Source organism: Geotrypetes seraphini, chromosome 5 (assembly GCF_902459505.1).
Source record: "Geotrypetes seraphini chromosome 5, aGeoSer1.1, whole genome shotgun sequence".
NCBI lineage: Eukaryota > Metazoa > Chordata > Amphibia > Gymnophiona > Dermophiidae > Geotrypetes > Geotrypetes seraphini.
Genome location: NC_047088.1, coordinates 270,402,803 through 270,417,009, shown reverse-complemented (window position 1 = coordinate 270,417,009; position 14,207 = coordinate 270,402,803). Strand labels below are relative to the sequence as shown.

Here is a 14,207-nt window from a genome sequence, read left to right as displayed (position 1 = left end):
TACTGACTATAATTAAGGAAGAAACTAAGAATTTTAACACTGATGTTGTTATCCATCTGGGAAAAAATGACATGGCCAACAACTCCACACTTGCAGCACAGAAAGCTTTTCGGGAGCTTGGTGAGGGCGTGAAACCTTTTGTAAAGACTTTAGCTTTTTCTGAAATACTGCCTGCATATGGAAAAGGAGAGCAAAGAATGAAAAACACAAAGGACTTTAATAGATGGCTCAGAGCCTGGTGTCATCAAGAAGGCTTCAGGTACATAGGAGGATGGGGAAATACATGGAAGGACAAGAAGCTATATTGCACTGATGGGCTACATATTACTACAGCAGGAAAAAGAAACCTTGCAGAGAAATTTAGACAATATTTTTCTAGGCATTTAAACTAGAAGGTGGGGGTGGTGTATGTACGAAGGACAATTATAGAGACCACCCCCGGCAAAAGAAAAGATGTGATAGTAGTAAAGGCTGCAACATAAGCAATATCAGCAACTCATTTCTTAGTATTGCAACAGAAAGTGAAACGACACAAAAATCCATACGAAAAAGGAGATTATCGCTGAAAAATAGCTGGAAAGTGATGACCACAAATGCTCGCAGTCTAAGCAACAAAGTTCATGATCTGCAAGCCCTGATATTAGAGGCAGATCTAGATATTGTTGCTATCACAGAGACATGGTTCAGTGAATCACATGGATGGGATGCAAACATACCGGGATATAATCTTTTTAGGAAGGACAGAGATGGTCATAAAGGTGGAGGAGTAGCTCTCTATGTAAAGATCAATATCCAAGCGACCGAAATGCAAGGGACCTGGGGAGAGGAAGAAGCGATATGGATTGCTCTGAAAAGAGAAGATGGAACTTCTATCTATGTGGGTGTAGTCTACAGACCTCCGACTCAATCGCAGCAAATTGATAAGGATCTGATTGTGGATATCCAAAAGTTTGGAAGGAAAGAGGAGGTTCTGCTGTTGGGAGATTTCAACCTGCCGGATGCGGACTGGAATGTTCCGTCTGCGGAATCGGAAAGAAGTAGGGAGATTGTGGATGCCTTTCAAGAGGCTCTGCTCAGACAAATGGTGACGGAACCCACAAGGGAAAAAGCGATATTGGATCTGGTCCTCACAAATGGAGAGAGTATCTCTAATGTTCGAGTGGGTGCTCACCTGGGTAGTAGCGATCATCAAACGGTTTGGTTTGATATAACGGCTAAAGTGGAGAGCGGCCGCACGATACTTAAAGTCCTAGATTTCAAACGTACGGACTTTAATGCAATGGGAAAGTACCTGAAGAAAGAGCTGTTAGGATGGGAGGACATAAGAGAAGTGGAAAGACAGTGGTCTAAGCTGAAAGGAGCGATAAAAATGGCTACGGACCTTTATGTGAAGAAAATCAATAAAAACAAGAGAAAAAGGAAGCCGATATGGTTCTCCAACCTAGTGGCTGAGAAAATAAAGGCGAAAGAGTTGGCGTTCATGAAATATAAAAAAACCCAAGAAGAGGAGAGCAGAAAGGACTACAGGGTGAAACTGAAAGAAGCCAAGAGAGAGATACGTTTGGCGAAGGCACAGGCGGAAGAACAAATGGCTAAAAATGTAAAAAAGGGAGATAAAAATTTTTTCAGATATATTAGTGAAAGGAGGAAGATAAAAAATGGAATTGCTAGGCTAAAAGATGCTGGGAACAAATATGTGGAGAGTGATGAGGAGAAAGCAAATGTGCTAAACAAATACTTCTGTTCTGTGTTCACAGAAGAAAATCCTGGAGAAGGACCGAGATTGTCCGGCAAAGTTTCACGAGAAAATGGAGTAGATTCTGCGCCGTTCATGGAGGAGGGTGTTTATGAGCAACTTGAAAAACTGAAGGTGGACAAAGCGATGGGACCAGACGGGATCCATCCCAGGATACTAAGGGAACTCAGAGAGGTTCTGGCGAGACCTATTAAAGACTTGTTCAACAAATCTCTGGAGACGGGAGTGATTCCTGGGGATTGGAGGAGAGCGGATGTGGTCCCTATTCATAAAAGTGGTCACAGGGATGAAGCAGGAAACTACAGGCCAGTGAGCCTCACTTCAGTTGTTGGAAAAATAATGGAAGTGTTGCTGAAAGAAAGGATAGTGTATTTCCTTGAATCTAATGGGTTACAGGATCCGAGGCAACATGGCTTTACAAAAGGTAAATCGTGCCAAACGAACCTGATTGAATTTTTTGATTGGGTGACCAGAGAGCTGGATCAAGGACATATGCTAGATGTAATTTACTTGGATTTCAGCAAAGCCTTTGATACAGTTCCTCATAGGAGGCTGTTGAGCAAACTTGAAGGGCTGAAGTTAGGACCCAAAGTGGTGAACTGGGTCAGAAACTGGCTATCGGACAGACGCCAGAGGGTGGTGGTTAATGGAAGTCGCTCGAAGGAAGGAGAGGTGACTAGTGGAGTCCCTCAGGGTTCGGTGCTGGGGCCAATCCTGTTCAATATGTATGTAAGTGACATTGCTGAAGGGCTAGAAGGAAAAGTGTGCCTTTTTGCAGATGATACCAAGATTTGTAACAGAGTAGACACCGAAGAGGGAGTGGAAAATATGAAAAAGGATCTGCAAAAGTTAGAGGAATGGTCTAATGCCTGGCAACTAAAATTCAATGCAAAGAAATGCAGAGTAATGCATTTGGGGATTAATAATAGGAAGGAACCGTATATGCTGGGAGGAGAGAAGCTGATATGCACGGACGGGGAGAGGGACCTTGGGGTGATAGTGTCCGAAGATCTAAAGGCGAAAAAACAGTGTGACAAGGCAGTGGCTGCTGCCAGAAGGATTCTGGGCTGTATAAAGAGAGGCGTAGTCAGTAGAAGGAAGAAGGTGTTGATGCCCCTGTACAGGTTATTGGTGAGGCCCCACTTGGAGTATTGTGTTCAGTTTTGGAGACCGTATCTGGCGAAAGACGTAAGAAGACTTGAGGAGGTCCAGAGGAGGGCGACGAAAATGATAGGAGGCTTGCGCCAGAAGACGTATGAGGAGAGACTGGAAGCCCTGAATATGTATACCCTAGAGGAAAGGAGAGACAGGGGAGATATGATTCAGACTTTCAAATACTTAAAGGGTATTAACGTAGAACAAACTCTTTTCCAGAGAAAGGAAAATGGTAAAACCAGAGGACATAATTTGAGGTTGAGGGGTGGTAGATTCAGGGGCAATGTTAGGAAATTCTAATTTACGGAGAGGGTGGTGGATGCCTGGAATGCGCTCCCGAGAGAGGTGGTGGAGAGTAAAACTGTGACTGAGTTCAAAGAAGCGTGGGATGAACACAGAAGATTTAGAATCAGAAAATAATATTAAAGATTGAACTAGGCCAGTTACTGGGCAGACTTGTACAGTCTGTGTCTGTGCATGGCCGTTTGGAGGAGGATGGGCTGGAGTAAGTCTTAACAGAGATTTTGGCAGTTGGAACTCAAGCACAGTACCGGGTAAAGCTTTGGATTCTCGCCCAGAAATAGCTAAGAAGAAAAAAAAAAAAAAAAAAAAAATTTAAATTGAATCAGGTTGGGCAGACTGGATGGACCATTCGGGTCTTTATCTGCCGTCATCTACTATGTCTACTATGAGAAAGTTCCAGGTGTTCACCACTTGCTGTGTGAAGCATAAGAACATAAGCAATGCCTCCGCTGGGTCAGACCTGAGGTCCATTGCGTCCAGCAGTCCGCTCACGCAGCAGCCCAACAGGTCCAGGACCTGTGCAGTAAGCCTCTATCTATACCCCTCTATCCCCTTTTCCAGCAGGAAATTGTCCAATCCTTTCTTAAACCCCAGTACCGTACTCTGCCCTATAACATCCTCTGGAAGCGCATTCCAGGTGTCCACCACACGTTGGGTAAAGAACTTCCTAGCATTCGTTTTGAATCTGTCCCCTTTCAACTTTTCCAAATGCTCTCTTTTTTTTTTTTATTTTCTGAAAGTTTGAAGAATCTGTCCCTCTCTACTCTCTATGCCCTTCATGATCCTGTAAGTCTCTATCATATCCCCTCTAAGTCTCCTCTTCTCCAGGGAAAAGAGACCCAGTTTCTCCAATCTCTCAGCGTATGAAAGGCTTTCCATTCCCTTAATCAGTCATGTCGCTCTCCTCTGAACTCTCTCGAGTAACGCCATATCCTTCTTAAGGTACGGTGACCAATACTGGATGCAGTACTCAAGATGCGGACGCACCATTGCCCAGTACAGCGGCAGGATAACTTCTTTCGTTCTGGTTGTAATACCCTTCTTGATTATACCTAGCATTCTATTCGCTCTCTTAGCGGCCGCTGCGCACTGTGCCGTCGGCTTCATTGTCATGTCCACCATTACCCCCAAGTCCCTTTCTTGGGTACTCTCAGTCAATAACATCCCTCAGAACTTTCTGACATTTGTCCTGGCAGTGTCCCCTCTCAGCTTCAGGCCATGACCTCTTGTCCGAGTCACATTTGACAATGTGAATAACGTTGTTACTTGCTCACCATCCTTTCCCCTTACCGGTGAGTAAGCTTGGATTTGAATACTGCTAAAGACGGAGCTTGACATAATGACTCAGGCAGTCTGTTCCATGCATACGGCACAGCAAGATAGAAGGGACGGTGTCTGGAGTTGGCAATGGAGGAGAAGGGTATGGTTAGGAGGGACTTGCCCAATGAACAGAGTTCATGGGGGTGGGGTGGGGGGAGAGCATAGGGGGAGATAAATGAGGAGAGATATTGAGGGTCTGCGGACTGAATGCACTTGTAGGTCACTTTCCTTATCTGTCCCAGTGGTCTCAAAACTCTATCTAGTGGAAGCAGCGACAGGCTTTAACAGTTTGTTGGATCTCTGTGGAAGAGTCAAAGATGACCCTGAGGTTGTGAGTCACAAGACAGGGAGGAGGAAAGTGTTGCTCTTAGAAATAGAGAACAGGGGGAGCAGGAAGGTGGGTTTAGGCGGAAAGATATGGAGCTCGGTTGTAGCCATAGTCAGTTTTAATGACAGTGAGACATCCAGGCAGCAATGTTGGATAAGCAGGTTGAGACTCGGGCTTGGACTCCTGTAGAGATATCTGGTGTGGAAAGGTAGATCTGGGAGTCATCAGCATAGAGGAGATACTGAAAGCCATGGGAGGAAATCAGTGCACTGAGGGAGTGGGTATATAATATGGACCAGACTTCATTAAAGCTGTACTCATTCCTAAGACACCTCTAAGTCCCCCGCCTTTTAATTAGTTATCTTTTGGCTAGATACTAAATTACCCAGATAAGACATAACAGGGTCAGTGGCCCGAAATGTCAAAAATAATCATTTATCTAATTGACTCCTGAAGTTATAAGAACATAAGAACTGCCATCTCCAGATCAGACCTTCAGTCCATTAAGTCCGGTGATCCGCACATGCGGAGGCCCAGCCAGGTGTATACCTGTTGTAATTTTAGTCACCCTTTTCCCTCTATGCCTCTCGTAAGGAGATGTGCATCTAGTTTGCTTTTAAATCCTAGAACGGTGGATTCCGCAATAACCTCCTCTGGGAGAGCATTCCAGGTGTCCACCACTCGCTGCGTGAACACCTGATATTCGTCCTGGACTTGTCCCCCCTCAGCTTCAGTCCATGTCCTCTTGTCCGTATCACATTGGACATTGTAAATAACTTTTTTTCCTGCTCTATTTTGTTGATTCCTTTCAGTATTTTGAAAGTCTCGATCATATCCCTTCGCAGTCTCCTCTTCCCAAGGGAGAACAATCCCAGTCTCCTAAGTTGTTCCTCATATTCCAAGTTCTCCATACCTTTTACTAGCTTTGTTGCTTGTCTCTGCACCCTCTCCAGCAGTTTTATATCTTTCTTTAGGTTGGGAGACCAATGTTGGACACAGTATTCCAAGTGTGGTCTGACCATTGCTCTATAAAGTGGCATTATAACCCTCTCCGATCTACTCTTGATTCCCTTCTTTATCATGCCTAACATTCTGTTTGCTTTCTTTGCCGCCGCTGCACATTGTGCCGACGGTTTCAGGGTTCTATCTATCAGAACACCCAGGTCCTTTTCTTGTTCGCTCTTACCCAGAGTTGCACCTGACATTCTATACTCATGTTCCTTGTTCTTTCTGCCTAAATGCATTACTTTGCACTTTTCCACATTAAACTTCATCTGCCATTTCTCTGCCCATTTCTCTAACTGACACAAGTCACTCTGGAGTTCTTCGCTATCCTTCTGCAATCTGATTGCCCTGCATAGCTTTGTGTCGTCTGCAAAGTTGATGATCTCACTGGATGTTCCTTCTTCTAGGTCATTGATGAAAATATTAAATAAGATGGGCCCAAATACCGAGCCCTGGGGTATACTGCTAGTCACTTTCTCCCAGTCTAAGAACTTCTCATTTATGCCCACTCTCTGCTTTCTGTTCTCTAGCCATTTGCCTATCCATCTGTAGCAGGGTTAGAACCGTGGAGGAATGTGAAGACCTACAAAGAGACCTGAACAAACTGGAGGAGTGGGCGAACAAATGGCAGATGAACTTCAATGTAGAGAAATGCAAGGCCATGCATATAGGGGAAAAGAACCCGATGTTAAGCTATAAAATGGGGGAACATAACATAAGAACATAAGAACTGCCATCTCCGGATCAGACCCATGGTCCATCGAGTCCGGCGATCCGCACACGCGGAGGCCCAGTCAGGTATACACCTGATGTAGTTTTAGTCACCCATATCCCTCTATGCCTCTCATAAGGAGATGTGTATCTAATTTGCCTTTGAATCCCAGCACAGTGGATTCCTTAATAACCTCCTTTGGGAGAGCATTCCAGGCGTCTACCACTCGCTGCGTAAAACAGTACTTCCTGACATTTGTCCTGGACTTGTCCCCCCTTAGCTTCAAACCATGTCCTCTTGTCCGTGTCGCGTTGGACAATGTAAATAATTTATTTTCCTGCTCTATTTTATCGATGCCTTTCAGCATTTTGAACGTCTCGATCATGTCCCCTCGCAGCCTCCTCTTCTCAAGGGAGAACAGTCCCAGTTTCTTGAGTCGTTCCTCATATTCCAAGTTCTCCATACCTCTTATTAACTTCGTTGCTCGTCTCTGCACCCTCTCCAACAGTTTTATATCCTTCTTTAGGTTGGGAGACCAATGTTGGACACAGTATTCCAAGTGTGGTCTGACCATTGCTCTATAAAGCGGCATTATGACTTTCTCCGATCTACTCGTGATTCCTTTCTTTATCATGCCTAACATTCTGTTTGCTTTCTTTGCCGCTGCCGCGCATTGTGCCGATGGCTTCAGGGTCCTATCTATCAGTACACCCAGGTCCTTTTCTTGTTCGCTCTTACCCAGAGTTGCGCCTGACATTCTATACTCGTATTCCTTATTTTTACTACCTAAATGCATTACTTTGCATTTCTCTACGTTGAACTTCATCTGCCATTTCTCTGCCCATTTCTCTAACTGATACAAGTCGCTTTGGAGTTCCTCGCTATCCTCCTGCGATCTGATTGCCCGGCATAGCTTTGTGTCGTCTGCAAACTTAATGATCTCACTGGATATTCCGTCTTCCAGGTCATTGATATAAATATTAAATAGGATTGGCCCAAGCACTGAGCCCTGGGGCACACCACTAGTCACTTTCTCCCAGTCTGAGAACTTCCCATTTATGCCCACTCTCTGCTTTCTGTTTTCCAACCATTTGCCTATCCACCTTTGTATATCTCCCTCTATTCCATGGCTTTGTAGTTTCCTGAGAAGCCTTTCATGTGGAACTTTGTCGAATGCTTTCTGGAAGTCCAAATATATTATGTCCACCGGCATTCCACTATCAATTTGCTTGTTCACGGTCTCGAAAAATTGAAGTAAATTCGTTAAACATGATTTCCCTTTCCTGAACCCATGTTGACTGGGTTTCATCAAGTCGTGTGTATCTAGGTGCCGGACTATGCTATCCTTGATCAGTGCTTCAATCATCTTTCCAGGGACAGACGTAAGACTCACAGGTCTGTAGTTGCCCGGTTCCCCTCTCGATCCTTTTTTGAAAATTGGCGTGACATTCGCTATCTTCCAGTCCTCTGGTATCTGTCCAGTTCTGATTGTCAGATTGGCAAGTTTTTGCAATAGCTCTCCGATTTCAACCTTCAATTCCTTTAAAACTCTCGGGTGAATTCCATCCGGTCCAGGGGATTTGTCACTTTTAAGTTTGTCGATCTGGTAGTATATCTGGTCCAACTCCACTTCAACTGTGGTGAGGCTGTCTTCTATTACTCCACTAAACACTTTCACTGCTTCTGGTATTTTAGCGGTATCCTCCTCCGTAAAGACGGACGCAAAGAAGGAATTTAGTTTGTCAGCAATTTGTTTATCTTCCTTGATGTACCCTTTTCTTCCCTGGTCGTCCAGGGGTCCCACCGCCTCTTTTGCGGGTTTTTTCCCTTTCACATATCTAAAGAAGGGTTTGAAGTTTTTGGCTTCTTGCGCTATTTTTTCCTCATAGTCCTTTTTGGCATCCCTCACCGCCTTGTGACATTTCTTTTGATCATCTTTATGTATTTTCCATGCTTCGATTGTTTTCATGTGTTTCCATTTTTTGAAAGAGTCCTTCTTTTCTTTTATGGCTACCCTCACCTGTCTGGTAAGCCATGCCGGTTCTCCCTTACCTTTTGTTCTCCCCTCTTTGGAGATCCTTGGAATGTGGAGATTTTGTGCTTCTGTGATAGTATTTTTCAGTAGGGACCATGCCTGGTCTACCGTTTCAAGTTTGTCCACCTTTTTCTTGAGTCGTTGTTTCACCATGGCTCTCATGCGATCGTATTTGCCCTTTTTAAAGTTAAAGGTTTTGGTTAAGGTTTTGGCACGTTTTCTATTCCCGATGTCAAGCTTAAAGTTGATCACATTGTGATCGCTCGTCCCCAGCGGTACCGTAACTTCTACTTCTTTTGTCGGTCCCGTGAGGCCATTTAGTACCAAGTCCAGGGTGGCGTTGCCTCTTGTCGGCTCTTTTACCATTTGTTCCAGGAAGCAATCCCCTAGCACCTCCAGGAACTTGGCCTCCTTGCCGCAGTTGGAGGTTCCTAGTTTCCAGTCTATCCTCGGAAAATTGAAGTCTCCCAATATTATTACATTGCCCGTCTTGCATTCTTGTTTGATTTCCTCTATCATTTCTGAGTCAGTTTCCTCCGCCTGTCCTGGGGGACGATAGTAAAGGCCAATTTTCGTGTCTGCGCTGTTTTGGCCAGGAATCTTGACCCAGAGGGACTCTAGCTTCTCTTTTGTTTCCGTCGTAGCCACTTCAACAGATTCTATTCCTTCCTGAACATATAGGGCAATACCTCCACCTTTCTGCCCTACTCGATCTCTTCTATATAGTTTGTATCCCTAGGGGAAAGTAACCTTGAAAAAGACTTGGGTGTGCTGGTGGATACAACAATGAAGTCAACGGCACAACGCGCGGCAGCCTCAAAGAAAGCAAACAGAATGTTGGGTATTATTAAGAAAGGTATTACAACCAGAACGAAGTCATCTTGCCGCTGTATCATGCGATGGTGCACCCGCACCTGGAGAACTGTGTCCAATATTGGTCACCGTACCTAAAGAAGGACATGGCAATACTTGAGAGGGTTCAGAGAAGGGCGACAAAAATGATAAAAGGTATGGAAAACCTTTCATACGCAGACAGGTTAGAAAGACTGGGGCTCTTCTCCCTGGAGAAGTGAAGACTCAGAGGAGACATGACAGAGACATACAAGATCATGAAAGGCATAGAGAAGGTGGAGAGGGACAGATTTTTCAGCCTATTGGGAACCACAAGAACAAGGGGGCACTCGGAGAAGTTGAAAGGGGACAGGTTCAGAACCAATGCTAGGAAATTCTTTTTCACTCAGAGGGTAGTGGACACCTGGAATGCACTTCTGGAGGATATGATAAGACAGTACATTACGGGGTTTAAAGGAGGGATTGGATAAATTCCTGAACGACTCGGGGATTGAGGGATACAGATAGGGATAGAGGTAGGACTAAGAAGGTTAACAGATAGAAAGGAACAGGGAATGAAGGGTTTCAGACAAAAATCACCTTACAGGTCATGGACCTGATGGGCCGCTGCGGGAGCGGGCTGCTGGGCGCGATGGACCTCTGGCCTGACCCAGCGGAGGCAACTTCTTATGTTCTTATCTCAGTATATCTTCCTCTATTCCATGGCTTTGTAGTTTCCTGAGAAGTCTTTCATGTGGAACCTTGTCGAACGCTTTCTGGAAGTCCAAGTATATTATGTCTACTGGTTCTCCACTATCAATTTGTTTGTTCACTGTCTCAAAAAACTGAAGTAAATTCGTCAAACATGATTTCCCTTTCCTGAAGCCATGTTAACTGGCTCTCATCAGGTCGTTGTATCCAAGTGCCGGACTATGCTATCTTTAATCAGTGCTTCGACCATCTTTCCAGGGACAGACTTAAGACTCACAGGTCTGTGGTTGCCCGGTTCTCCTCTTGATTCTTTTTTGGAAATTGGCGTGACATTCACTATCTTCCAGTCGTCCGGTATCTGTCCAGTTCTAATTGACAGGTTGGCAAGTTTTTGCAATAGTTCTCTGATTTCAACCTTCAGTTCTATTAAGACTCTCAGGTAAATTCCATCCGGTCCTAGGGATTTGTCACTTTTAAGTTTGTCGATCTGGTAGTATATCTGGTCCAAGTTCACTTCTACTGTGGTGAGGCTGTCCTCTATTATTCCTTTGAACACTTTCACTGTTTCTGGTATTGTTGCGGTGTCCTCCTTTGTAAAGACAGACTCAAAGAAGGAATTTAGTCTGTCTGCAATTTGTTTGTCTTCCTTGATGTACCCTTTTCTTCCCTGGTTGTCCCACCGCCTCTTTTGCGGGGTTTTTCCCTTTTACGTATCTATGTTTAAATGATTTTTATTATTCCAGCAGTAAGAAGCAAATACAAACAGTAGTACCATTCAGGAAATAACATTTTCAACAATATAATCAGTTCCCCTCCCATCCCTCCCTCCCCTCCCCTCCCCAAGAATCCATGGCCAGTCCAACAGCTGAGAGTGGGAATAAAATCTTAAAGATTCCAAAGTCTACTGCGAGCACGCGGTGTGAGGTCCTGCCAGAAGTGCTCCCATACCTGACAAAATTTGCGACCCGGGCCAAGAGTCAAGTCTCCCACCATGCGTCTCTCCAGTGTTGCGTGCACTATCATTAGGGATCTCCATTGTGCATATGACGGGGGATCACGGGAGAGCCAGTTGGTGAGGATGGCTTTTTTTCCCATCAAAAGAGCTCTGGAGATAAATGCTGACATTCCCCTGGGTTTGGGTGAGGCTATATTATAAAATCCAAATAACACCCTCGGTTGCGGAAGCCATCGCCTTCCCCAAAGCGATGTGGTATATAGGCCAAGATGTCTCCAAAACTGTTGGATTGCGGGGCAAGCCCAAAACATGTGACTCAAAGATGCGTGAGCCTGTTGCATTTCGGGCAAGAATGCGACGCAGTAATCCCCATCTGGGCTGCACGTTCCGGTGGAATGTAAAGTCTAAGAACAATTTTCAATTGCATTTCCCAGTGAGTAATATTGGGTGACACCTTCTGAATGTTCTTCAGGACCCGTTGTAACTGTTGAGCAGTCAACTGGCAATGCAAGTCCTCAGCCCACGCTGTCGCTAATATATCCAGATTCGTACTTGGTTGGCAATCCCGGATCCCTTTTACATATCTAAATAAGGGCTTGAAATTCTTGGCCTCTTGCGCTATTTTCTCCTCATAGTCCTTTTTGGCATCTCTCACCGCCTTGTGACATTTCTTCTGATCATCTTTAAGTTTGTTCCAAGCTTTGGTTGTTTTCGTGCATTTCCATTTTTTTAAAAGAGTCCTTCCTTTCTTTTATGGCTTCCTTCACCTCTCTAGTAAGCCATGCCAGTTCTCCTTTGCCTTTAGTTTTCCTTTCTTTGGAAATCCGCGGAATGTAGAGATTTTGTGCTTCCGTGATAGTATTTTTCAGTAGGGACCATGCCTGATCTACCGTTTTAACTTTGTCCATTTTTTTCTTGAGCTGTTGTTTCATCATGGCTCTCATGCTATCGTATTTTCCCTTTTTAAGTCTTTTTAAGTCTTGCATATCAACCCACTTAACTTGGGCACCTACTGGCCATGTGTAGGCTACTATCCAAAAGATATGCTGTACATTTAGGGAAATAATAATAACTTTATTTTTTTTCTATACCACCACAATCTTGCGACTTCTAGGCGGTTTACATTGAAGAGGGCTGGACAATCAGCGAATTCCAGAATACAATTGGTGAAGATGTCACTGAACAGTCAATGGAAACAGAATACAATTAGTAAGAATACACAATATCAATATGTTGTTAATAATTTTAGAAGGGGTATCTGACTAGGAGATAAATCTATCGAACAGAGCTGTCTTAATTTCTTTCCCAAATGCGCCATAGGTCGACCCGGCTCTGTTGATGTAATTGCCTAGCCAGGTCTGCTGTTTGCTGGCTTGAAACTTAAAGGTTCTGTCCAGAAAGGACCTGTATTTGCAATCAGTGATCTTTGGATAGGCAAAAAGATTGCAATTTCTGGTTGTCCTCGTAAGGATGTGTAGCTTGAAATGTGGTAAGAGATAGGTAGGGGCCATTCCCCACACCAGTTTAAAGCAAAAGCAAGAGAATTTGAATATTATTCGTGCCTCCATTGGCAACCAGTGTAGCAGTTTGTAGTAGGGACTAGTGTGTCTTTCTCTCTGACCATATACATTTTCTCTGGCCAACTTATTGGTAGGACAAAATGTATTCAGGAAAGGCAATTTATTTATTTTAGGTATGTATATACCACCTATCAAAGTTGTCTAAGCGGTTTACAGTCAGGTAGTCAAGCATTCTTCCATGTTTGTCCCAGGGTTCATGATCTACCTATCTTGAAGGGTTCTGGGCCACAGTTTGAGTTTAGTCAGACAGCACTATTGTTCAGCACTACCCAGGTAACTTATCCAGTTGAATAGGACCTTGCTAGTCTAGTATTGAGATCCTTTTACTTTTGCCCCATGCAGCACTCCTTGCTACTCAAGCACTGAGACTCCTCCACAGACAGCTCTGCTGGTGCACTTCCCAATATTCCAGTGCCGAGAACCTTCTGCAGACAGCTCTGTCACTGCACATATCTCCTGTTTTGCATCACTCTCCAGTACTGAGACCTCAACATGTATATCTATAATTCTGTCAATTAACCTCAGACTTAATCAATCCAGGTTCTCATTGTTTTAGATTTGGGATTTACAGAGGAGAGGTGTTTTTGAGAACACACAAATGTTTGAAAGGGAAACTCACCCTTAAAAGACAATATCCAAATCTTTCTTCTTAATTTAGTGAAAAGCAGGCATAGGTGTTCCAACGTCAGAGCCGCTCAGGCAGAACTGCAGCAGGGTCTGAGTGAGCAGCAACAGAGGACTTTGCTTCTTTCCAGCTTTGATAATGAAATGTTCTTTACAATACCTGAACTTTGACAAGCTGTAATAACAGCAAAGGAGAATGTTCACATCCAGCCTCAAATCCCGATCATTACTTTCCAGAAACATTGTGTACATGTGAAAGCAGAGGAGAGGAGAAAAGGACATTTCTCTGGGTAAGTGAACATTATTTTGCTCTGTGCTAATCTTCTTTCTGTTAAAAGACATAGGATTTTGTACCATAGCGGTTGCTTCCCATTAGTCGTGAATCTGCAGAAGGGTGTCGTTCAAAACTCTGAACTCTACCCTTCTGCAGTGGAGAACAGCTCCCTCTTCAGTTAGTACCAAAACAGTCAAACTCCACTGAAACAGAAAAAAAGAACATAAGAATAGCCTTACTGGGTCAGACCAATGGTCCATCAAGCCCAGTAGTCCGTTCTCACGGTGGCCCAATCCAGGTCACAAGTACCTGGCCAAAACCCAAGGAGTAGCAATATTCCATGCTACCAATCTAAGGCAAACAGTGGCTTCCCCATGTCTTTTTCAATAACAGACTATGGACTTTTCTTCTAAGAACTTGTCCAAACTTTTCTTAAAACTAGCTACGCTATCCGCTCTTACCACAACCTTTGGCAATGCATTCCAGAGCTTAACTATTCTCTGAGTGAAAAAAAATTTCCTCTTATTGGGAACTTCCCTAGCAACAAAACATATTCTGGTTTGCTCTGTAACTTATGAGAAAAGAACAATGATTAATAACAATTAACGGGGGGTCACA

General features: G+C 44.1%; 1 protein-coding gene across 1 annotated transcript in view; it reads right to left on the bottom strand.

The window, feature by feature from the left end:
• Positions 1 to 13,437, bottom strand: part of LOC117361265 (spermine oxidase-like) — a 70,607-nt gene extending 57,170 nt beyond the window's left edge. The window contains exon 1 of the mRNA XM_033946364.1: positions 13,311 to 13,437. The gene's annotated coding sequence lies outside the window, so the exon portion shown is untranslated. The remainder of the gene's footprint in view (positions 1 to 13,310) is intronic.
• Between the last annotated feature and the right edge of the window lie 770 nt (positions 13,438 to 14,207).